This window comes from Marmota flaviventris, chromosome X (assembly GCF_047511675.1).
Source record: "Marmota flaviventris isolate mMarFla1 chromosome X, mMarFla1.hap1, whole genome shotgun sequence".
Lineage (NCBI taxonomy): Eukaryota > Metazoa > Chordata > Mammalia > Rodentia > Sciuridae > Marmota > Marmota flaviventris.
This window is the reverse complement of record NC_092518.1, coordinates 25672415-25699410: the sequence shown is the minus strand read 5'-3', so window position 1 is coordinate 25699410 and position 26996 is coordinate 25672415. Positions and strand designations below refer to the sequence as shown.

Here is a 26996-nt window from a genome sequence, read left to right as displayed (position 1 = left end):
AGTGTTCTTCCGTGGGTCTGGCAGCCTCTATGTAAGTCTTCTATTCTGATGCAGGAGCGTGTGAGCGGTAGGTGGGAGGAGATGCTTTTGTACTTGGAAGGCTGAGGTCCGGGTTAAGTGATATTGTAATAGCTAGTTAGAGTCAGAATAAAGGGCTGGAGATCAAAGCATTCAAAATGCATCCTTCCATTAATTCTCTCAAGTTAAACCATATTGTAGGGGAAATTAAAAAAAAAAAAAAAAAAAACACAGCAGTAAGGGCGAGTAGCCCAAATCTTTAAGGTCTTTGAGCCTCTCTGGTCATCCAGCTTTTGAAGTCTCCTTCTTAAAGCAAATTTGTTTGGCTCCTCTGGAGGGGGCAATTCATATCCACTTTCCTCTTCTGGAACATTTCTTTCTTCTATACTCCATCGGGAACAATAGAGTTTAACAGTAACAGGCAATTTTTTTTTTCGCCCAAAGCTTGTGCCCTCTTCTGCCTTTAAAGGTGTTTTTAAGAGACTCCTGCTAGGGGAATCTTGGTGCCTGTGTGTTAAGGTGGCAATTAACTTTTAGTATCAATGCTTACATTATATTTTCTCTATTCTTTACTAAAGTAGTCATTAAAATTCAGTGTGAGTATCATGAAACTTTATCATAAAACCTTTCTTTGCTTAGAGTACCTTGATTTTTTAAAAAGCAGGACTCTCATTTTAAATATAATTTTCTACCTTTAGAATATCAAATTTCCTTGTGTACCACACTGAGAAACACCAGTTTGAACCTTTATATTGTGTTTAAGAAAAATACTATTGTCAAAAGTTTCATTTGTTCAAGTTTTAAGATGTAAATTTCTTTGTGACAAATGAGTTGAACACTGACATTGCATACCTCCTTATTTTCAGTACTTTTGCATTTAATGTATAGTTAGATAATCAGAATAATCTGTCTATTATTTATATTGGAAAAAAGTTATTAGGTGAGGTTGTACTGTCAATAAGAGTTTAGAAAATATATCCAGAACAGATAACTGGACTTGAAAGACACCTTTTCACTTTTAAATTTTGCCTTTGTGATTTACTTCTTGGGAATGCCTCTGTCTTGAAGTAAAGGCATTATTTATGATGTATGCTATATCTCAATAAAGGGGAAACAGTTATGGGCTCTCTGCTGTACATTTGAATGTTGTAATTTTTTGCTATATTTATAACCTCTTTTTTTTTTCCTCTCCAGAGGTTTACTTTGGAAATGAGGCATGCTCAATAATAGGCTGACATTCAGTTTCTATGTTTTAAATTTAAACACTGTCAATGTTGTTAACACATCTGGAATGTGTGGGGAGAAAAGATACCAAGTTTTATTATTTCGATTAAATTGTGGAATTGCAGATTGATATTTTTCAATGCATTTTCATTATAGTTTCTGCCATGGAGGCAGCGTGAGGGCTTTCAGGAAGATGGAGTGGTGTAATTACCAGGTGCACACGTTCATTAATCCTTCCTGGCTAGAGAAAGCTTCAAGTTCTTCTCCAGTGGCCCATTCGTAAAGCTATAAATATCTAAATTGTGTCAGCCAAGAAGTCACACAGAATGGTGGCTCTTTTTGAGTTCAATTTCATGCACTGTTGCTTTGGTCTGGTGAGGAAAGCACTGAATTCCTTAGGATAGTCTTGCTTGTAAAGTTCCAAAAACAAAATATCAAATCACTAAGGATTTAATTTAAAATGCACACTCTTATTTTGCAAACTATATTATTGCAGCAATGTGAGTTATAATATAATATATTTTAGTTCCCTTTCTTTAGTGCTTCTCTTTTATTTTGTATGATCAAAATTATAGCTATATTTTGGTAATTTCGAAAAAGATTTACAGCTTATAGTCCACCAGTCTCTGCACTTCTTCAAACCTAAGTACACTCTGTACTAGCTACAGCAGTGGAATGCTTTCATTGCATGCATAATATATGTACAATTTGGTCAAAATAATATTTAAAAGTGTTGCTTATGAATACATCTTTAATAATTAAAATTTTCTTTAAATAATTCCAAAGAAATGTTTTCTGTATAGAGAGTAAGAGAACAAAAAATATATAAAATCACATGAACAAAAAGTATAGCAATACTCCAATAATACCTTTCTTCTTATGTATTCCCTTGCTTTCAACTGAAAAACTAAACTACTAGAGACATCATAAAGAAATCTGTTGTTTCTTCCCAAAACAGGTTGGAACTCATCTAATAAGAGCAATTTGAGTGTGTATATAACTTTCTTCATTATAGAGACACAATTGAACACACATACACACAAATTTTTTTAAAAATTCATTATATTGTTCCTTTGTATTCTCTAGAATTAAGGAGAACTAGCATATATTCACAGTGAGCATATAAAATATATTCAAATTAATATTTCATTTAAAATATAAATGTTCCCAATATTATAAAGTGGGTTTTTCCCCTAATTTTCCCTATGTTTGGCTATGGAGAAACATTGGAAAGTCCTGAAAAATTACTTGTAGAAGATTTTATCCACAATATTTTATGAAGTATTCTTTTGGCCTTGATTTTACAATTTCAAAAGTCTATTGATCTTTCTACTTTTAAAATATCAGTAATTAAAATGATCTTAAAACAAATGTCTAAGAGCACTTTTTATTCTCTGGAGACTGTGATAACCTAACATTTATTATCAGTGAAAGAAAGGGCAGGGCATACTTCTGTTTGAAATTGAATATAAAAATATGTGTATATGTGGGTGTGGGTGTGTGTTATTTAAAAATATAAGTCAAGAGACAAATATAGGATCCAGAAACATTTGCATTCTGCTTTTACTCTCTGAAAACCTAGTGAAACCCCTGAGCATCTTCTGTGTCAAGGTACTTTAGGAATTCTGTAGTGCCGTGATCCCACGCAAGATTATTATGTTCATATGAAAAAGAAAACTTGTTATTAGTGAAAGCCAAGCCTTTATAAAAGTAATAGTTACAGATTTCACAATATGTGAACAGAATAGACTTACACTACCTCTCTGTCTTTAAAAAAAATCAATTTCTAACAGTTCTTTACGTTCCAATTGAACATACTCACCACCTTAAAGAAACACTGCAATTTGTTCATGTGAGGCACTCATTCAAAAAGAAAACTTTACTAAATCACGGAGGAAATCTTTCTGCTTTTTTCCTTTGGATAAGTTAAAGTAATGTAAAAATTTTAATTTAGCAATGTGTTTAACATTTTGGGTGCAAGAGCATGTATGTTTACAGGTCAGGGTAATTTAAAACTCTTGTTTAACTATGCGGGCATAATTTCCTCCAAGCAGTTAGGGAATGCTATAGTAGTTCAGAATTCACAACCACTTTTGTAAGATGGTGGAGAAAATATAGTTTCTAACCTCAAGAAATTTTCTTTCTTAAGACTATGAAAACTAGTTGTGCTTACATTCATGGAGACTTGGTGGTGCCCTAATAAAATACAGACAGACAATAAAATCATAATAGGCAATAAACAGCAACAAAAAATTCTTGGTTCAATGGCATGTTGTAAGTATCTCTGTAATATCTATCAATAAGGGTCTCCATGGATTTAGAATGATGTTCAAGAAATACCTGCTCTGGGAATGACAATAGAGTAAGAGCTCCCATGGCTAACTACTGCTGCCAGTGCTTATGGAAATGTAGTTTGTAGGGAGGCATTTCCTGGAAGAAGTGGTCTTATTTCATGACCTTCCTGCACAGTAATGCCTATAGTACATAACCTGTAAATGGGACAGCTGAGAAAACTCTATCATGATTGTCACTTTGTCATTAAACCCTGACCACATCCTTCAACTTCTAAGATAAATGAAGGACAAGAAGGTGAACTTGTCATCTAGTCCTTAAATAAGTGTAATACTAGAGAGCTAGATCAGCTCCTAAACCCACTCTTAGCCCTGAGAAAAGAGGTCATCATATCACTTCCTTAGCCAATTCATATGTTCTTCTAATTTGAAAGGGGGAAACTATTTCCTTTTCTTACATTAGCTGAGATTATTTTTGAGTTCTATTTTAATCAAAATATCATTTGAAAATGCAGCACAACTTCTCTTTGGCTATTTTATGTGTTATAAATTCACCTCAATTTTTTCCTTTTGTGATTTTTTGGTCTTAAAAACAAAGTGCAATAATAATATGTGCTCACTGGAGGAAATCAAACAAGACTGTTACATAGAGGAAGATTCAATAATCCCCCCCATCTACTCCCCTAATATTAACATTTAGATGGCACATGCCTCTCTATCCATTTTCATTTCAGCCTGAAGTTTTATCAAAGGATGAAAAGTTGTAGCAAGGTAGTTTACACTTTTTATAACTCTCTTACCCTTTCCTTGACTGCTTTCATTCAATCTAAAAATATATAAACATGTTTTAATCAAATGCCCAAATTCATGGCAGTAGAAGATACTCACTGCTTTCATCAGCAGATTTGAAAGGAATACCAATATGTGTGGGGATCATGAAAGAAATAACAGAAATGTCCTTTATGATGCCATTCTTCTTATTGTTGTCATCAATAAAGATCTCGTCTTACAATTGATAACTAAAAGATGCCACCCTTTGTTTTTGTCTTTTGATATTCTTTCCCAATACCATTATAGTAGTAAAGTTGGTAAGGATGTTGCCTGTTATTTGGTGCTCAGAGAATGAACTAGCTCTCGCCTCCATAAATGGTGCCAGCTAGCCAAGCATTTTATAGAATTTTGGAGATAAATACAGCAGCATTATCCTAATGTGGGTATTATACACTGATATCACCAGTTAGGGCAATAGGAAAAATAATTGATGCCTATTTTTTAAGTTTTCATATGCTCAGCAATGTGTTGGTCCCTTCCAGTATTATCTCCCATCTTCTCAACAACAGTGCCATTGAGTGTTGCTGTGTGCCAGGGCCTAGGCTAAGGTCTTTAGTCATATTTCCCATTTTTATCCTTATAATCACCCTTATTTTTATTCTCATATGAATCAAATTTATACAAATTCTCTGTAGGTGATGTTGATGAAAAACTCAAACCCTTTCAAATCTGCTTTATATTTTCCCTGATGTGTTTTCATTCTCAACAGCCAGATCCTTTATCTATTTATTGGAGAGTGGCTCTTGGACTGCCCAAGCCTACTTGGTTCATGTAAAAGAAGAGCCAGATCTGTTTTAGAATTTATATTCCTGTTTGTGGGAAGCCCTTAATCAATGACTGGTGGTTGCAAAGCCATATATATTTGAGGGTGTTTTTTTGGCCCCCAGTTAGTAAATTCAGAGTGAACTATATTGGCATGCTAGACTTTTTTGCTGTATACATGGTTGGCTCTTTTCCTTCCCAATCTCACTTTTCTACTGCCATACTAATGTTTTCTGGAAACATGTCCTATGTTATCATTTTGCATGTAGCCTCATTTCAGAATCTCCCTTAAGGGAATCTAACCTAAGACACTCAATAAAAGTGAACTTCATTGGTAAAAATGTTTAAAGTATCAATAAGTGGTTAATATAAGATCAAGTCATGTCTTTCCAGGTCCAAATTTTAAAATTGGTAGACTCTATTGCAACTCATTATTCAAACTTTTCTCACCAAATATCTATTACATGACTATTTTATTACATATGATGTTTATAGGATAATTAGGATATTATAGTTAGTGAATATTTTATATTTGTATATGTGAGATTCTGTTGATCTGCTGAGAAATCATTCATCTTTAAAATAGGAACATTAGGGCTACCTACCTGATAGACTAAATATAGGAACTATTGAATGATACATGTATTCTGTTGAGAATCACAATTGACAGTTATATTCATTTATTTTTACCTATTTTTCTTATTGTGGATTTTTTTGGAGACTTTTGGACATACTATGTAGTTTTTATTACTGTTAAATAAAAAGGTAAATTTTGATGCAAAGAAAAAGAGGTATTGGTATAGATATTGAAACTTGAAACAGAAGAAAAAGGTTATTAACTGGTGCCTCACTAGATGACTCTAAGTGCTGGCTCTGTGTTTCCCTTTAGCCTTGACTCATCACGAGAAAATATTGGAGACATTTCTGCTAGACTCAGCAGATCAATTTAACAGAGATGAATGACATTTTGCTTGAAATGTATTCAGCCAGAGTTGCCTTTTGCTAATTTCGTATTTTGTAGTTCATGATAAGAATTAAGAACTCCCTTTTTTAAAAAAAAGTAGTATAAAATAAAACACATCAATTTGTCACTTTATTATTGTAACCACATCAAAGTATTCAGTGTGAAGACAGTAGCCAAGTGAACTTCTCTTCTTATAATGCTCAGAATCTATTTTAGCAGTGGTAAATTGCTGCAATTTATATTCATCAAATTGCATGATTCGACTTATTTTAGAAAAGTTATTAACTTTTGAAAAGAATGCTTCAGAAGCATTCAAATGAGTACAAGTTATCACTACTAGTATACACGAAGTTCATTTTCAAATATACTGCCAGAAACTGTACTCAGCTAGTATTTCTATAAGGATTAATTCTTACTTCATTTTTTAGTTTATGTATAAATGTCTATGACCTGCCAGTGTGCAGAATTAGCATATCATCTTTTACAATGCTCTTTTTCATCAAAAGAGGGCTATTCTGGGAAAACAAAACATTTGCATTTTTGGCAAATCATTTCACAAGTCAGCCCTGAACTAAGACAGGTATATTTTTTCTTTATTCTTCACAGATTGATTGCATGTGCAATAAACAAATTTGATAGAACAAACCAATAAATTGAAGATTAATTTTCAAAAGATCTTAACCAATCTCCTCTTCATAGTCAAATTCGTATAAAATGTTAGTATTATTAAAATATTGTTTAATGTAATATTAATAATATCTAACATGCATGTATCTAATAAATTTGCATAGATTGATTTATTTAGTCTTCTAAATAGTGAGGTAGATATCACTATTACTTCCATAGCAAAGATGAGTAAATAGGGGTATAGATAAGTAACTTTTTTGAGTCTATGTAGTTAGCAAATGGCAAAGTGAGAATTCAAATCTAGATAGTAGGACTATTTGTCTACCTCTCTTATCAGTTCTGTATGCTAATATGAAAATCTAAAAATACTAGAAATTCTAAGTACCAGTCAGAAACCCTAATTGACATTTTGTTGTATAGCTTTCTGACCTTTTTTCTTTCTGACTATATATATATATATATATATGTATATATGTGTGTGTGTGTGTATATATATACAAATACATACACACATACATATTCCATATATATATGCCACATATGCACATGTGCACACATACTCAAAAGATTCCTATTCACTACTTTTCCTATTTAGAATGTACCTTATACAGCTGTAACATATTTCATTTTTATTTTCTTCTAAAATTTATAACATTATCAAATATCTACTTAACTCTTTAAGTAATAATATGTGATAATCCTTATTTTTACATATAACCAAAATGTCAAGTATTTGAAGAATTCACCAAAAGCCATATGTGAATTAGTAAACATACAATTGTTTGCTACATAATATCTGTCATAACAATGGGGTACCTATATTAGAATGAGAACAAAATATCAATATTGGGGGGTCTATTTTAAAATAACAATTCTGTCATTTATTAGCTACCTTACTTGAGATAATTCATTACCTCTGTAATACAAAATAATACAAAGTTAGGTGTAAGGGTGGATGCATCTTGGTGGGATACAGATGAAATAAAACTGGCTTTGAGTTTAAAAAGAAAGCAATAATTCTTGAGTTACACTACAGAATTTATGCAAACACATAAAATGATAATTTGTTTTCAACTTCTAAATATCTTGTCATAAGTAAAATTATTATTTGAACATAGAATTTTAAATTTTTTAATATTTATTTTTTTAGTTTTAGATGGACACAATATCTTTATTTTATTTTCATGTGGTGCTGAGAATCAAACGTAGTGCCTCATGCATGCTAGGCGAGCATGCTACCACTTGAGCCACATCCCCAGCCCCAGAATTTTAAATTTTTATACTACAAATAAGATGAGTTTAACCTCCAAATTTTCCAAGTTTATAATATCTATTTGTGCTATGTAAAAATAATATATGGGCCCAGCTTACATGACAGAATGCAAACACCATGTTTATTGAGCTATACAGAGGACAATAATGATCTTGATCATGATAAGGAAGAACATAATAGTAATATAATAATACTACTAAAAATAATGGTGTATATTATAATTATTTTGAATTATATTATTCGTGACAATCTGTTAATCACTTTTTTTCATTTAACCTTTCAATTCTTATGTGAGGCTGCCATTATGAGGGGGAAACTGAGGCTCACAGAGGTTGTACTTGAGTTAGAATATATATTCTGTCATCATTGGTTCTTATTTTCATTTTTGCCATTGCAAGTTAACAGTTTAAAAATTTTGGACAATCTTTAAGTTTTGGTCATTTCATCTGTGCAATGGCGATAACAATATATATTTGAAATAATTGTTTTTCTGGTTATATAGCTTACAGTGAGTATAACAACTATGATTACATTTGTAGAGGATGCTCAAAAATATAGCTCTCATTACTAGGATATATTTAATCTGTGCATAAAAACTATATAGATATATATGACAAACTGTTAAAGAGGCAAATAACAAATACAGTGAAAATAATTTACACTACTGAGCTCTTTCTATGTGCCAGGATTAACTAACTTAATGCTCACAATAATCATTAAATAGGTACTATTATTATCCAATTTTGTATATAATAAAACGGGGACATCAAATAATATGCCAAAGTTCATATTGCTATTTATCCATCTGGCTGTCTACTTGTTCATCCATCTATCCATTCTCCCACCCAGCTACCCCCTTCCCTTTTTCTCTCTTCCCTCTACCTTTTCTTTCCTTCCCCTACCCTCTCCCCTCTCTATCACATCTATCATTTATCTATAATTTTTAATACTATATCCATATTTTATTAATTATAGGACTAAAATATTTATGTTGTTTCTGGTAATAAAAGACTATAGTAGAATGAAAAAGCATTAGACAGATCTATATACCTGTGGAAGGAATGTTCTAAACAACACAGATATATGATGTCTGTGAGTAACATGGCAGCATTCTAAAACTAACAAAACACTAATGTGCCTTATTTCATTTGAATCTTGCCATGATCTGTGAGATTATTATTTTTTTTCCCATTTTAGAGGCTAAATTTTATATGGCTTCCAATAAAATAGTATAATATGGTTAATAAATATTCTGATGTTTTGATTTAAAACTTTACCAATAAATCACAGCAATTGCTAAAAAAGCAGAATAATACCTTATATACTAGAATTAAATTATAATCATATCATTAGAAACTTTCAATTTGTGACTTTCAGGAAACTGTCATATAGTGGCTTCTTTCTACTCACATGTCATTGAATTCATTTTAGTCATTATAAATTGAAAGTAATCTATATATTATCTAAGATATAAATGCACATGGACATGGAGGTAATAAATTATAAGTGGGAAGTGGCAGTATTTGTTCTTTGTGATTTTTAACTTACAGGAAATCACTATTGTCTTGGAAATCAAAGAAATACAGAGAAGTGAACTTATTATTATTATTTTTTGTTCTAGTACTAATACATTTTAACGTTTCTCTCACAGTGCTACAGAGCAGGAAGCCCTCACAGCCATTTGTTGCTGCAAAGAGCACGCTGTGCTGAACTTAAGCACCTTCCTTGCCAACTCTTTGCAACTGTTTTTTTTTTTAATAAGAAACTTCAAATATCACTAAATTTAGCATCAGTTGGAGGCACACCCAGGCGCATTACAGTGAAAGCCCCAACGACTAAATGTGTACCACTACACAAAATGTTTTTGTGAGTATGTGCCTTTTCTATGAAGCCTTACAAAGTGCTATAATATGATATTTTTCACAATAACAAGCTTACTTTCAGCAACATCCTAACAGGGACCTATTTTTAAATAATTTATTCACATGCGATATGGGTCTTAATATATATCCAGTCATAAATCTGTAACTTTTTTGTCACCATCATGTTGTTTCAGCTAGTGAAGATTTTGTTTTCCACTTATGATTACATACTTTTAAAAAATATGGATTTCAAAATGTGGATTTTATTTTTAAAGACCAACATGGCCTTACCTAATTGCATATATGATTTAACATAATGAAGACTAAATATGCACTGTAGCCATGATTGTTTTATTATTCTCTTTTGATTTTTTTTTAATTTTACCAAAGATCCTTGTCAGTGCACTCTTTTGATCTTGCCTATGAGTTTATTATAATAGGACATAAGATTAAAATGAATCATGACTTTCAATACTATCCACATATATTACTTTTAAGTGATAGTAATACAAATGAATTAGAAGCAACTTTTATTTAAATTAGATTTAAATTATTTTATAATTTGTGGTACCTTGAGAATGTCTTTATAAAAAGCGTGCTAAGGTTTGATTTATATTTGCCTTTGATATCATTTTAATAGGAAAAGTATTGGGGAATCCAACCCATTTTGGGGCATTCAGAGAGAATCAGCCTATGCTGTAATAGCTTCAGTTGTTAAACTAAAACCTAAGTGAAAATCCATATGAGTGGAATGGAAAAGAGTTCAGCTTTAAAGGTGGCAGATTTGAGATGATTCTATGGCAACAGAATTGTGCTTGAGGGAAATCAGTTGCAGCATCTTCTATAATTGTGTCACCTAGATTTTGCCTTAGGAATTTCTAGATTTCCAGAGAACATTGTGACCTCGAATGCTGTATCTTAATAAAGAATGTGAGTAGATTAGGAGAATTATTTACCTAAAATTTGTGGGAGATAGGCAAGTCTTAATAGTTTGTTAGGTATCCACCACTGGGGAAAAATTTGATGATGACCTTGTATTGCAAAATAATTGGACTGAGTTACACTCAGTGACCAGTTAGTGGAAAGTGGTATTCAGTACCTAGTAGACATAGCATATAAGAATTCCTTTTCACTTTTAACCATAGTAAATAAAGCCTGACTGTCTACAATATACAATTAGTCATCATTATTTGAAATGCATTCCTTTAATTTGCAGGATCAATTGCTTGGGCAACAAGTGAGCCCAGCTTCATGTTCAGCACCACCTGCTCCAAGAGAGTGAGCTGTGCTAGAGAAGTGTATTACAGTATTATGTGTAGTTTTTTTTTTTTCTAAATGAGCAGTTAAATCAAAGATTCTTGTGGGAATTCAGGATAATACATTCCTCTGAAGTTGCATGCAGGTAGGAAAAGATTAATGGGAGGTGGTTAAATTCAGTTCTGGCATCTAATCATACTCAATAAATTTATATTGAGCTTCTCTAATAATATAGGACTTTGTATTATGTGGTAAGGATAAAACAAAAAACAAATAAGACATGAATACAATCCTTGATTTCATGGTCTGATGGACTTACAAATGTTGTCTAAGCCTAACAAAGAGAAAAGTAGAAAAGATATCCTAAAACAATGTGGGCCAATCTGGATGTAGGATGGAGGGTGCTATGATTGTGTCTAGATTCCATGAACAATAGATTTCTAGAAGATAATGATATTGGTGCTGGTATTAATGATGTTAATAACATTTATTATGCTAGGCAAATTGCTAGGTGGCACTGTATTTTTCTAATAAGCCTACACAGAATTTTAGCTTTAATGTTTCCATGAGAATACTGAGGATCAGAACTTAAAACTTTTCCAAGGTCACAATGCAATAAGGAAAGTTCCTGAAATTCAGACCTAAGTTCAAAAACTGTACAGCTATTTATCTTCTTTTTTGCAAAGAATTATAGGGATTGTTCCGTATCATCATGGAATGAATCAGATTTCCTTTTAACTACAATTAAAATGCACGAATGAAGAAAGGACAATATACAGTGCATATTCTTAGTCATTATTTTGCTTAATCCTCCAAACTTTTCTGTGAGGTAGATAGTGTCAATAAATTCCCCAAAGAAACTCAGCAAGTGTAAGTAAAATTTGGATTTTAAAGCCTTTTGTCAAAGCTTCTCTTTTTCTCAGAGGATGGAAGGGCAGTGAAGGTGGATGAGGAAGGATGGACTATTTCCTGTGTAATCTTTTGAGGATATCCAAACAAAAGGAAAGTCAGTAAATCCCTCTTAATGGGGAAAGCTTTAATAAAATTTGCAGGGTCTCCTTGTAGCAGATATTCTCCAGGGCAATTGGCTCTCTTCTGTATAGCCTCAAGAGTTTTGGGTAGGTAATCATCTTCAAGGAAAGACCTGCTAACATGGTCTAGGGCTGCATCCTACACTTGCATCATACTCTTCACATTATTCCATATGTCTTCTCCTTGTTTCTATTCTACATAGCACTTATTTTCTATCTCCTTGTTTTTGTTTATTTCTCTAATTATGGTATAAACTACATAAAGGTTGGTACCTTATCAGTCTTATCAATTTTTTGCATCAGTTTAACCCATATTTAACAGCACAAGGGATATATTTAATCATAATATAAATGAGGATAAGGAATGAATGAATCAAATAAGTCTGATCCATATTTGTTATATCATTTCTCTCCATATATCTTGGATTGTATTTTTGCACCTTGCCATTCTCATAAGAACCTCAAGGCACATTATTTCCTTATAAAGCCATCAGAATAGTATTAATTTTTAAATTAAAATTAGGGCTTTCTATACAAATATCTATTTATAAATTATTAGATAAATATACAAGAAGTCTGTGTGTGTGTATTTGTGTGTTTCTGTGTTTTGGGCTCCTTACTATATTGAATTCTAGATTTTTATTGCAAATACCATTTATAAAATAGTTCTTAAAAATAGGAAAAAGGTATCTTAGGAGGAAAGCAAAAGAAAATAATCAGTGTACTTTTAAATTTGTGCATATTAATTGCTATTGAGTAAAGAGAGCACATTGAGGACATTTAGAAGAGGAGAATTATTCAATTTAAAAATGTTAGCTGGGTATAGTGGCTCATGTTTATCATCCCAGACACTTGGGATGCTGAGACAGGAGAATTGTGAGTTCAAAGCTAGCCTCAACAACTTACAAAGGCACAAAACAACCCAGAGAGATCCTGTTTCTAAATACAATGTTTAAAAAAAGGCTGAGGATATGGCTCAGTGGTTAAGTGCCCCCAAGGTTCAATGTTGAATGTAACTGCATATACTAGAATGGGTTTAATAATGAGGTAACCAGAACTCCTATGTTCTATGAAAAGTAATATCTATGAGTTTTTTGACTGTCAATTTGTCGCAAATGACAGTTAAGAATGTAAACTCAAGTGTTTTACACCTGCAGGTTGTATCTGCATTGCATGACCAATGTCTGATGGTGAAAGACCTAATTTCCTACTTTCTTTTAATAACCAATGTAATTTTGAAAGTAATTTGTCTGATACACTTTGATAACAGAAACTGTATCAATACAAACTTAGAAAAGTAGTTGCCTAATTCCTTTTGATAATGACATTTTCTAAGACTGCTTTACTTTTGGAACTTTCATTTTACTATGTTGTTGATGAGTTTCATATGGCACTTTTAAAATATTTTATAAGTGATTTATTCCCTTGGTGTAATCTTGTAAAAAATGAACAATTCAAATGTGGCTAGACCATTCAAAAATCAATGTTTTAATTCAGCCTATTCAATCCCTTCAAGTAACCATCTTAGGAACAACTTAATTAGATTTTGAGAGGACACACAGTTTTCTAGATATGTGTTACAACATCATATTTCTTTATAATACTTTGCTTAAGATAAATGTAAATCACATATTTAAATTTCCAAATTCAGTTATAATTTAAGATTAATGACCCTATTGGCAGATTCACAGAACTATTGTGAAAACAGAAGAAAAAAACAAAGGTGGAATAAGTAATGTTAATGTATTATTCACTTGACAGACAAAATTCATTTACACCTTCTTAAAGCTTTGTGAGTAAAATTGATTCTCAAAATTAGTATCATAGCAACTTACGTTTTCTCTTTCTAGTGAAAAAAAAGAACCTTTCAATTAGGAATTAACCAAACTCTTTCCCTTTTTCTCATTATTTTTCCTTGCTGTCTCTTAAAGGGGAGGCCAACTTTCTACAGGGTTTAAAATATGGTTGAATTTTTTTATTGAGATATTCATAGACTCACACAGAGTTGCACAAACAGTACAGTGAGTTCTTATGTACACATCACTCAACTTTCCTCATTAGTTATATGTGAAATAAATATAATGTTATCAAAATCCAAATTTGACATTAGCAAAATACAATTAATGATACTGCAGACCACATTTGGATTTCTCTTTAATTGAATATTCTCTTTAATTGAATACCTTTATGTAATATTCTTTGACATTTATCACATATGTAGATTCATAGAATCAACACCATAATCCGGGTATAAAACTATTTCATTACCACAAAGCAACATAAAGGACTGTTTCTATAAAGGAATGATGGATGTGTTAAAGGATGTTGAGTGGCAGATAAGAATAAGGGAGTCATGCATTAATAGGGGATGGCCTTTTAAAGAATAAAAGGTATCCCTTTCAGGGTAAAGCTGGCAAAACTGAAGAGAAAGTCATATTCTGAAGAAAGCAGACTTAGCTTCTGTTTTTTTTTTTTTTTTTTTTTTTTTGGGGGGGGGGGGTGGGTGGGCAGCAGAAGATTGTCTCAGAGCTGTCCATGGTGCTAAATTAGGTCAGCCTTTAGGTCTGAAGAATTATTGCTTGAGAATTCTCTAGGCCCTGATTTACAACACTGTTATATGGTTATCCTGTCAATCCTGCTGAGACTCTCATGTGACTGCCTAACATAATCTGTATTCTCAATTTTGCCTATTTCATGACAAGTTATTAGTTAACTGATTCACTCAGTGACATCACTACATATTCTGATTGTTATATCTCAGTGGAGCCCAGCCATTTTATACTAATAAATAATTTCATATGATTCTGATGAGAGACTAATATCCTGCTTGGATGTTAGTCTTTCCAAGGTTAAATGTATAGATTAGAATTTTCTCTGCAGAATTTTCATTGGCCCACCCCCATGGGGTTTTCTTTCATTACAAATTTGTTAATCCCTAGAGTTCTGTACTCTTCCAATGGGTTTAGGACAATTGAAGGAGTTTCCTCTGACCTTGAAACATAAGCTTTCCCCACAGCACCTATCACATCTTTTTTGGCAGGGGGTGAGGGGAATAAAGGGTCATCCAAAACTTAGTTTGGTGGCAATGGAATATAACCAGGTGGGAGGAATTAATGAGAGCAATGATTCCAAGATGTGGATCTCCAAGGTCAATATTCTGTATTTTAATTCCACATTCTAAGTGAGTTTAATATATTTTAGAGGCCAGAATAAGCTGCATTAAAAACAAACTTTCTTATCCATGCTAATAATGCATGTTATCAATAATGGAGTATTATTTTCTAAATGGCAATAGGAGAAATATGGAGAGTTCTACTTTGTCTATGAGGAAATTGGACTTTGTGTATCATGGAATGGTTAGTTTTCAAAATAAGTTTGGATCTCACAAAATTCTGATCCTGTTTGTTGAAGAATAATGCAATACCAAGTGATTCCATGTTAAAGTCCTAATATTTTGGAGTTTCATGTCTAAGCTTTGGTGTTCGCTCAATTCATGCTGCTTTTTCACTTTTCCTTATAATCTGCATAAATTTTCTATATCTGTATGTTGACCTCTTCTGCCAGAAATGGTATGTTCTGTTTAAAGGAATATATGCCTTAATGAAAACAACTTAAGCAAAGAAGAAAAGGTGGCCAATTGCCTAGGTAATTGGAAGTGACAACAGAGATATTATTCTAGTATAAATGGATTCAATTTTCCTTTGCTCAATGGATATTATATCTAAAGGCCTGGCTGAGATACATCATATGGGACAGACTAAGAAAGCCTTCTATTTTCTTCAACCAAAGGGTCTCAGATATTAAAAAGCTATCCAAAAAGCAGACATTTGAGGTTTAGGGGCTGGTTTATATAGAATATAGTAATATATATTATTAAAATGAAAATTATGTTTTCCAGTTATTTCCAACTATGACAAATTAAATACCAGAAATTTCCAGTAAGCATTAAAGCTGATCATTTTATAAGTTTAATATTTGATTCATTAAAATAAAAAAATTCTTAGTGATTTATGAAATCAGATATTTCTAATACCATGAATTCTAAATAGCTTCATAATGCCAATTTTAATTAATGTTATAATTATAACATGTTTTCCAGGAAATTAATTAATAAATTTTAGTGTTAATATTTGGTTTCTGTCTATTTTGATTTGTACCTTTTATTTGTATTATAATGATAACTGCAAATTTGGCATACATTAATGTTAAATAAGGTATATCTTTTAATAGAAAATTAAAGTTAGATATTTGAGATAACCTAAAATATTCAACAACTTTAAATTTGCATTCTGTATGAACTACCTTTAAATAGATAATAAAGTATGCATGTAAATAAAAATAAGCACAATCCTGGAATGATTATATGAACATTATTTATTCTTCCACAGCATGAATTTTTCAAACATACCTTTTATTACTGTTTGAAGAAAAACATCATTTCCATATATTTGCATCTATATCACTTTTAGTCTCACAGAAATTTCCATAAAAGTCTTTTTTATTACTGCTATAACTGATAGACCTAGTAGACTGTTAATTTGAATAGATACACACAAAAACATATTTATATCCTAAATGACCCAGAATACTTTCTGAATTTTTGACGCAAATTAATTTATTATAGCATTCTTGTTAATTTTAAGATTTAAGATTTTAAGATTTAGGCAGTCTTGGCAATATCTTCTAGGAATGAAAAATATGCCATTTTTGGCTACTTGGTAGAGTATCTTCTTTAGAACTTTTTGTGAAATCTAGACCAGAAGTGTAATTAAAAGTAGACTCCTGATGCAATAATATATTTCATAGATAAGCCAATAAGTTCAATTCTTACCTTATTACTGTTTGCTTATAACTCATTCTTTGTATCCAAATTACATCAGTGGTTGGGAAAACCTTTTACATCTGAGGATGTGCCCTTTTCTCATATGTGTCTTATTTTTAAAAAATATTTTACCCACAAAGTAAATTACGTTTATCAAGTACTTTTTCTCTTTTTATTAATCAGACTTACATAAATGACTATAACTACCTCAGGTTCCTATGAAATAATCAGTGATCCTTTGAAATTGTGTAATACTGGGACAAAAAGGAAAATATTGATAATTCAGCCAGCCTTGAAAATCATATAACATCTAAACAAATAATTTGGTTTAGCCTTTTTGAAATGGTAAAAATCCCTATTAATATCTACATAAATGTCTCTTTGTTTATGTCCCTGCCTCTCTTCCTTGCTCTCAGTAGAAAAAAAAATGGATTTGGGCTGGGACTGTGGCTTAGCAGTAGAGCACTTGCCTCACATGTGCAAGGCCCTAGAATTCGATCCTCAGCACCACATGAAAATAAAGTAAAAGTATTGTGTCCAACTACAACTAAAAAATAAATATTAAAAAAGGAAGAACTGGATGTGTTTATACCTATTCCCTACTGTCATTTCATGTATTTCTCTACTTTCCCATGATTTCTACTCAGTCTGTATGTGCTCACTTCCATCATCTGTTTGCTTAGTTGTTTCAATACTCAAAAACTGATTCTAGGACTCAGAAGCCAAAATTTCTTGATATAGTATCAGGTTAATTCCAAATATATATTTAACCCCTACCATGTATCAGGCCCCATTCTAGATATTTGGGATGTATTAGTGAAAAAAAAAAAGACAAAAAGATGCATGCATGCTGTAGTCTCTGGGGCTTCAGGCAATAAACAACTGAAATTTAAAAAAAAACATTTTATAGTATGCTAAAATGTGATGAGTGCTGTGGAAAAGAAGTGGAGAGCAAAGTAAATGTTGGCTCATGCTGGAGAACATTTCCAATTTTAAAACATAATATCAAGGTACTTCTCACTGAGAAGGTAATGTTTGAGCAAAGATATGAATAAGGAAAAGAAATAAATTATGTGGATACCTCAGATAGACTCAATTTGGCTTGACAGAACAATAAACAGAATTCTTAAGGCATCAGTTTATCTGCTCTTCGTAGTTTATTGTCACTAGACTATAATGAATGAAAGAGTTATAGAATAGGATGTGAATGAGATGATGGTGGAATTTGGAGGTCATCATAGAGACATTCTCTTTCCTTCTAAGTGTAGAGGATCCAACATATCTGTTTAGAGGATTACTCTGGATGCTGTGGGGATGGGAGGGCCTCAAAGCAAGGAGACAAATTATAAGTCTATTATGATAATCCAAATAAAGGTGGTAGTCATCAGGGAACTAGGAATGAGTCATATTCTGAATGTATTCTGCAAGTAGAGCCAAGAAGAATTTCCTGAAGGATTGGGTTGGGTCAGGGATATGGTAGAAAAATAGTGGCATGAATGGTCCCAAGGTTTCTGCCTCAATCAACGAAACAGGATAAAGCTACTCTTAACCATGATGGTAAAGACTGTAGATAGAATGGGGTGATTTCTTTTGGTGAGAGACAAATTAGGTTTGGATATATATTATACATATCAGTGAAGATGTTGAGGAGATGAGTAAATGTATAAGTTTAGAGTTCTGAAAAAAAGGTCTAAGTTGACCATTTAAGTTTGGAAGTTTGGGGCACAAAGTAAACATTAAAACCATGAGAGAAGATAATCTCATAAAGGAAAGGGGTATGGTTATAAAAGAGAGAAGGTCGAAGGACATTAAGAAGTAGATGAAAAGAAGAATATATAGTATAGGAGAATTGAAAAGAATCACCAATGAGTTAGAAGAAGAAATAAATGAGTCTAGGGCTATAGCTCAGTTGGTAGAGTGCTTGCCTTGCATGCACAAGGCCCTGGGTTCAATCCCCAGAACAAAGAAAGAGAGAGAGAGAGAGAGAGAGAGAGAGAGAGAAAAGAAAAGAAAAGAAATGAATAGACTGTCTTGAAAACCTGACTTTCTGTCTATAAAATCTCATTTCACCTTGTCATGCCCTTCTCATCACTAAATATGTACTATATATCACCAAAAATTAATATTTTATATTTAACATGTCAATATTTCCAAAGTGTATTCAATGAATCAAATTAATTCAGTTGTGTAATATGGGAAAATAATAGAATGCATAGAAAGAGGAATAGACATAAGGTGTTCACAGTCATTAGGAAATGACTGGAATTAACATTGCTCCTGACATTTCCATTGTGGGTCCACCTGTTATATGTTTCAGAGGTTGAATAAGTGGCAATACCGCTTAGTAGGAAAAAGAGTTGTTGTGAGCATATGTATCTACATGACTGAATTAAATCCTTCCAACAATGAAATATAGTTAGCATAGTATCTTCAAAAGTACCCTAAGTGGGATTCAGGGAACCTAAATTCTAACTATGATTCTGCTGCTGACTGATTGCATTAACTTCAAATCTATCATTAACCTCCTTGTGCCTCATTATCCTCATTTCACCAAATAAGAAAAATGAAATATTCCTCCTTCTCTACCTCACTTGGATGTTGTGAATTTAAATGTGTGAGAAGTGCTTGAGATGCATAAAATTTGATGGAGTGTTTTATTCATGAATTCAAGGCATCTGAAGTAATTTGACCATGATGGAAAGTTGCTTCCTTGCAATTTTTTAGAGTGATATTTCCGTTACTGACCCACCATTTATGCTGCATGTTACCTGATCCAAAGTGGAAAAAAACACAAATTGACTTTATAGATAAGTGTTACATTTATTTTATTTTATGTCCTTTTATATTATTTATCACTTCTATTTGCTCATTCAATATATGCTTATTGAACACCTATAGATAAAGCCTCAATTCCTAAATGACAATGGTAGGACCTTCCTTTTTTTATATTCCTTTGGTATCTTAAATGTGCTTTTATAGCTATGATCTCCATTGATCTCTCAATTACTTGAAATTGATATGATAGATACACTTTTTCTTATTTTAAAACAGGAAATTGAGACTCTTAGCTTTCTGTGCCATTCAACTAACATGTAAAAAATCAGGACCTTGTGTTGAGTTCTTCTCATACCAGTGTAGGGGGCTATGATGCACAACATAACCTTGGGCTTATATAATTATAAGCACAAAGTATTTTGTACAATATCTACAGGAAAATATGTCCTAAAACAGCAGCAATAGAATAGAGGAATAAGTGATTTATTTTCTTGAAATTATCCTATGTTTAAAGAGTTTTCCTCTTCATCAGTACATACATCCCCTAAGTAATACATAACATCTCTGTATCCCAATGTGGCAATCAGATAAAGATATCCTACACATGATATTGAAAATCCTTAAATCCATCATCTCATTTTCAAATTCATCTTATTTGGTTAAGTAGGCAGATAGGCTTGATTTCAAAATCTGTCTCTTCTGGTTGCCATGTGATCATGAGCCTGTCAACCCTTTTTAATAGTTATTTTCTTTATCCTAATTACTACCTGTTTCAAAAGGCTATTGGTTTGTTTAATCACCCAAACGAGATTGAATATCATTTATAGTCCAGATGTTGTTTTAAGTGCTGATTTATTTTAGTGGATCAGAAAGAACAAGTTCTTGCTCTCAAGGATCTTATATTCTAATGAAGGAGATGTGAAAAATATACAATGTTTAGATACTGATAAATTCTACAAAGAAAATAAAAGTGGACAGTGCAGTATAGTGTAATTGGTATGCAAGTTGAAGGATAAGATCAGGCAGAGAAGAGAGAGAAAGAACTCTTAATAAATTCACATTTGAGAAGGAAAGTGAGTACTGAAAAGGAGGCAGACATGCAAAGAAAATTCCAGACAAATGAAAAAAAATATAACTGTGTACTCCTGTTGTAACTGTGGCCTCTGTAAGGAAAAGCATGAATGGAGTACGGTGATTATTTTTTGTATATTTACAGCTTTCATGCATCTCTTTTCTAGATCTTCAGAAAGAAGATTAATATTAAGAAATAGTATTATATATTATAATGGGTTATTGTGAACTATTGTCATCCCACAGTACTATAGAACACCAGGATATATTCCCTACTTGTTTTGGTACATTGTCCTAAGTCCCTTTATCCATCCTCCCTTTCACCCTGCCCAACATCTAATAATCACTATTCTACATTGAGTTCAACTTTTTTTAAGCTTCCACGTGAGAGAGAACATGCAATATTTGTCCAGGTCCAGCTTATTTCACTTAACAAAATGTCTTCATTTTTATCCATTTTGCTGCAAATGACAGTATTGCCTTTTTCTTTATGGCTGAGTAATATTCCATTGTGTATGCACACATCATATTTTCTTTCTCCATTCATCTTCCATATGTTAGCTATTGTGAATATACCACAATAAACATGGGTGTGCAGATATCTATTTGGTAAGCTGATTTCATTTCTTTCAGATATATACTCAGAAGTGGTGCATATCTGAAAACATATAGTAGATCTATTTCTTTATTTTTTTGAGGAACATCCATACTGTACTCCATAATGTTTATATTAATTTACATTCCCACCAAGAGCATATTAACATTTATCTTCCTCCATATCTTCCATAGTATGTTTTAAAATGATGGCCATTCTGACTGGAATGAGATGATATACCATTATAGCTTTGATTTGCATTTCTCTGAAGGCTAATAATATTAAGAATTTTTTCATGTATTTGTTGCTCATTTGTGTTTCTTCTTTTGAGAAGTGTCTATCCAGATCATTTGCCCATTTTTAAGTGGATTGCTTTTTGTTGTTGTTGTTGTTCTTTCAAGTCCCTTATATATTCTAGCTAAAAACCTTCTGTTGGATGAATAATTGGCAAAATTTTTTTCCCATTCTGTATGTTGTATTTTCATTCTGTTGATTGTTTCCTCTGCTGTGCAGACGGTTTTGGGTTTGAGGCAATCCCATTTGTCTAAATTGCTTTTGTGTCCTGGGTTTTGGGAGTTATATAATAATTGCCTGTTGGTGTCTTGGAGTGTTTTCCCATGTTTTCTTCTAGGAGTTTCATAGTTTTAAGTCTTACATTAAGGTTTCTGATACATATTAAAATGATTTTTATATTGGATGAGTGGTGTTAAGTTTCAATTTTCTGCATATGATTAATGGATTTTGAAAAATTAAAGGACAAACTATTGAGGAGTGATATGATATGATTTATGTTGAAATATATTTGCTCTTGAATGAAGCTTGCATTATGAGAATTTATACAAATAAGGGTGATCGATCATATATAAAATATTTATTGCACATAGAAAAATGATGAAAAACATTTTGTCTGTGGATAATAATTTTGGCATTGATGATGGTGATGGTGATTGTATGTAATTTCTAAACCTTCTGAAAAACCTAAATTTCACCTGTAAATCCAAAAGAAAAACAAACAAACAAAAAAACATAATCTGTTCTTATTTCTTCACTACTTGGTCAAGTTTTGAGTGATAAGGCAAATTGCCCAGGCGTCCATGTCAGCCTTTAGTGTCCTCACCCTCTTGTTAGAACTCTCCACTAATATTACATTTGTAAAGACTTCCCTGACCTAGATGTCACTGAGACCTGAAAGAAAAGAGCAAAATAAAAGCATAAGGGAGAACAAGTCCACTTTAAAAGACTAAAATGTTTCTAGGACCAAAAAATGTCTTTTTAAAAAATGAGGAAGAAAGGATAGAAGAATGGATGTTCCTTTTTGACAATCTAGCCACCTTTGAAAAATAAAAGTATCGTGTTACAGCTAACAACTATATGTCACTGTAGCCAGTTGCTGATGTCTACCCTTTAAAATGTCTCAGAGCTGTTGGCCTTAAAATCAGAAGCCAAAGAAGTAAACTTGGATGATATATATTTATATACCTATATCATATATATACATAAGTATATATATACACACACACTATATACACACATATACACACACACATGCACACATATAAACACAGTTTTAATTTAATCAGATTTGTTAAGAAGACTGGTTGAGGAGTCTCTTGTAGCAAATTTTCATTTGCTTTCAGGATATAATTATTAGTGATAATAACTCTTCAATTTCACTTTTGACATTGGTGTATTTTAATTTAATTCTTTTTCAGCAGTTGTGATTCCCTTTAAGTGGTAGAAGGACTGGTATTACACAGTAGGATTGTAATTTTATACTCATGAAGTGTTTGGGAAACATCACTCATAGTCTCTGTCAAAATTGTTGCTAATAGATTTACATCATAAAAAGTATTAAGGGTGAGCAGCTAGTTTTCTGGTGGTATGATTTCATCATAATATGTTCTTTTGTTAGATAATTTCCTAAGTTTTACTGAATGAATAAATGACATTTTGGCTCTTTCTAGCAACCTAATGAAGCAGTATTGGAGAAAAAAATTAAGACTTTTCACTGTATACTGTTATTTGCAATTAATGATTTTCATTGAAAAAAATACCTACCTCACAACTAAATTTATAACTGAGGCATTGATTTAAAAGGTTAAAATATAAAATTTTAGTATAGCAAATATAAGGGAGATTAGGCCTTCATTTATAGATATTCCTTGGAAACTATATCTCCCCTTGATATTGAGTTTTTGGCTGAATTGCTAAGGTTGGAGAGTGGGTTAGGTGGGATTGTCACAGTGATTGAGCTAGATATTTCCTTGAGGTTTTGTTTGATTATTTTCCTTCTAGACTCTGTGGTATCATAGTAAGGTGCTTTTTTTTTCATAAAGACTTGAGCATTTTAAACTGTTCTCAGTGTCTGAAGTCTTTCTAGCTGACAAGTCATAGGACTACATAAAGAAGAGCTACATGGATTCTAACTAGGAATATTTTAAACCCTGAGTTCCTATTTTATTTTTTCTTTCTCAAGCATATTTTCATTAAATGATAAATGTGAGTGTTGAAGGGTGATAAATACCACACATACACTTTAGAGCCTAAATGTTGAATTTGACACTCAGAGTTTAAAGGCATCATGAAAATTTCTCCAGAACTAATAATATTCAAGCAATTTGGGTTTTACAGGAATCTCAGTAGTTTTGAATGCTGTAGTTATTTTGAAAAAGTAACTATAAAAAGTGATGTTTAGAGAATTGGTACTTCACATTTATCAGAAGAATATAAATGTCAACTGATTACCTTGTTATTTGAAATATAACTTTTTGAAATCATATGTAATCTTATTAGACTTTAATTCATGATTTTTTTTACCACAAACTGAATCTATTTAAAAGATTTTATTTTAAATTATACACACATAAAGGGAAATATAAAATTTTAAAGTCATTTTACTGTTTTTCTCTTCAGCTAATTCCTAGGCATTTATAAGATATACTTTCAAGGATGGCTTATACTAATTTTATAAACAAATTTATTTTATTATTAAATATGTCTTTGTAGACTTGGACTGACCATGGTATGCAAAGCATCCTCACAATTTTAGCAGATAGTTTTTTTGTACTCTCCTTTTTTTTACTTTCACAGTGAAAAAAATTGTATATAAAAAAGTATATCCATGTAGAAAGTTGAAAGCAAATTGCCAACTAGTTGCTTATATGAAAATTGCCTATATTCTCTATGCTTTGCATTGGATAGTAGTGGTTACATCTAAAAAAAATCGATGGTCTTTGTTTTCATTGAAAGAATGGATATATATAACTTATACTCTTGAGCAGTACAGTGGCAAATACATGTCTTTTCATTTATGGTCCAATTATCCTCTTACTATGATAGCATGTTATTGAAGTTTCAGACAATGCTATGTCTTTTTGTCAGCATACTAAAGAGGAAGCAAACTTAGAAATACTTTTAAAACTACCTCAGATATTATTAGTACAGTTGTTTGAATATTTAGGTGACTTAAGCAAGCTGATGTGTTTTATTATGTTTGATTATTAAAGAAAATGTGTTTATCACAATACTATTGAGATTTATATATATTGTTAAATAAACACAGCTGGACATTAAAATGGTGAAAACAGATTTTATTCAGTATCTACTGACAGTTGGGGAAAGAGTTGAGGACTATTCTGACTCATGGTAGAGATTACCTGTGTGTTTTAAAGAATGTGGGAGGAGGAGTGCAGGGAGTGGGGGTGCTTGGTAGAGTCAGAGAAGTGCAAAAGTACAAAGAACTGGTTGGTGTGAATGGGATTAGGCCAGCTGTGTCTGCTAGCTATAGTTAGGCAAGTTAGGATTCTGTCCTTCCACAGACACTGAGAGATAGAGGCCATATCCTTCTTGATGATTACATTTCAAAGGAATGGGTGTCAGGTCCTTGAGAAAGATGCTTGTGAGTTGCAAGAGATTCAAATTCATAATCATAATCCCTTTTTAGTAAGACACATATTTAGAATTATAAACTCTTTTTAGTAAATACTCTAAGAAAGGGAGGTCAAGGGCCAAACATTAGGCATGTATTGGTGAAAACAATAAATTTTCCTGGGAGGATTAAACTTTTTCAGATACATACTTTAATGGGATCTGGGGTTATCTTAAGGACAGTTTGGTTGTCTTAGTGTAAGTGTTTAGAGAAAGTTGTCATGTGCATAGGGTTCTGCCGTGCTCAAGGTCAAAAGGATACACTTCTTGAATTGTTAAAAAGAAGCTGCTGGTGTAATTTATTCTATTCCAGTAGAATATGTAAAACCTATCCACAAAAATAAAGTAAGTTTATATAAGTGAATGTATGTATATTGTTCAAGGAATGGGTATATCCTTATTAATTAGATATCCCAGTTAAAAGAAGCATAATTAATTGGAATTATTTTTTTAATACAGGATCATAGTATGTATAAAAACTCACTGTCCTGACTACAAATTAAATTCTTTGGTTCAGCATCTACCGCAAGGTCCCACAATGTTCTAAAATGATCATAAAACTACAACTTTTAGCCTTCTATTTATAAAGCACAGAAGAGACAATTAATAGACATTTCTATCAGATAGATTGTTGTAAAGGAAGAACCCTCTGTGTTTTTGAAAGTTTTTAACATATCAATGTGCCCCTATTCCTCTGTTAAGGAAGAGGTTTTTTTTTTTTTTTTAATTGTGCAAACACATCAAGTGAAATATTCAATTAGATTTTAAGACCCAGGGTATAAACATCTGGTTAAGGTTACATATTTCAAAGCAATAGAACACCAGAAACCCTTGGTTTTAAATTTCATGGCTGGAGGATAATTTGCAACAGAAGTTTATCTGTCAAGCACACAGAATTGCTAACATTGTTCTAAAGATGGGCGTGTGGGTGTTTCAGCCTTGAAAATAGCTGTTTATATCTATCAAGCAAAGATTGATGGTTAAAAGTGCCATCTCTGTCAAGTTATACCAAATCATTTTTGGCCTCACTGTGTCTTAGTCCATTTTACCTATTCAACTTGGATCATTAATGTCATTTTCTCTGGCACTACTGTCTGTCCCATTGCAAAGCAGAGAAAATGGCATGCATAATTGTTGGTTTATAAAACACATGTACCAATGCGTTCTACAGCTTCTTTTGAGTTCAAAAGGATCTAGTTTATATAATCTCCTCTGGCACCAAGTCAAGAACAGCTTCACTTTGTTCCCATTCCCTCTCTACTCATTAGTGTGAACCCACACCTTTGCTCATTGCCACTCAATCAAGGTATTATACAAAATAGAGCAGAGCTCTCAGACCTGAACATGACTCAGATTCACAAGGAGTGCTGGGCCATAGTCCCAGATCTTCTGATTCAGTAGATCTGGGATAGAACCTGAATGTATGCATTCTAATGATAGTACAGTGGACTCTGATGCTGCTGATACCAGGACTACATTGAAAAACATCGATGGAGTTAGAGAATTAAACTGCAGTTCAGAAAGCCTGTGCTCCTGTCCCAGGTCTACCTTTGAAATCTAGCAAATAGAACAAACTCTCAGAGTTTCAGTTTTCTTTATCTATACCCATGATTAGATTTGTTTTATAATTTAATATTAAACAATACGATTCTAATTTACACACAAT

General features: G+C 32.2%; 1 protein-coding gene across 7 annotated transcripts in view; it reads left to right on the top strand.

Annotated features, from left to right (window-relative positions):
* The window catches only part of Dmd (dystrophin), a 2062171-nt gene that overhangs the window by 1008045 nt on the left and 1027130 nt on the right, over positions 1-26996 (top strand). The window lies entirely within an intron of this gene.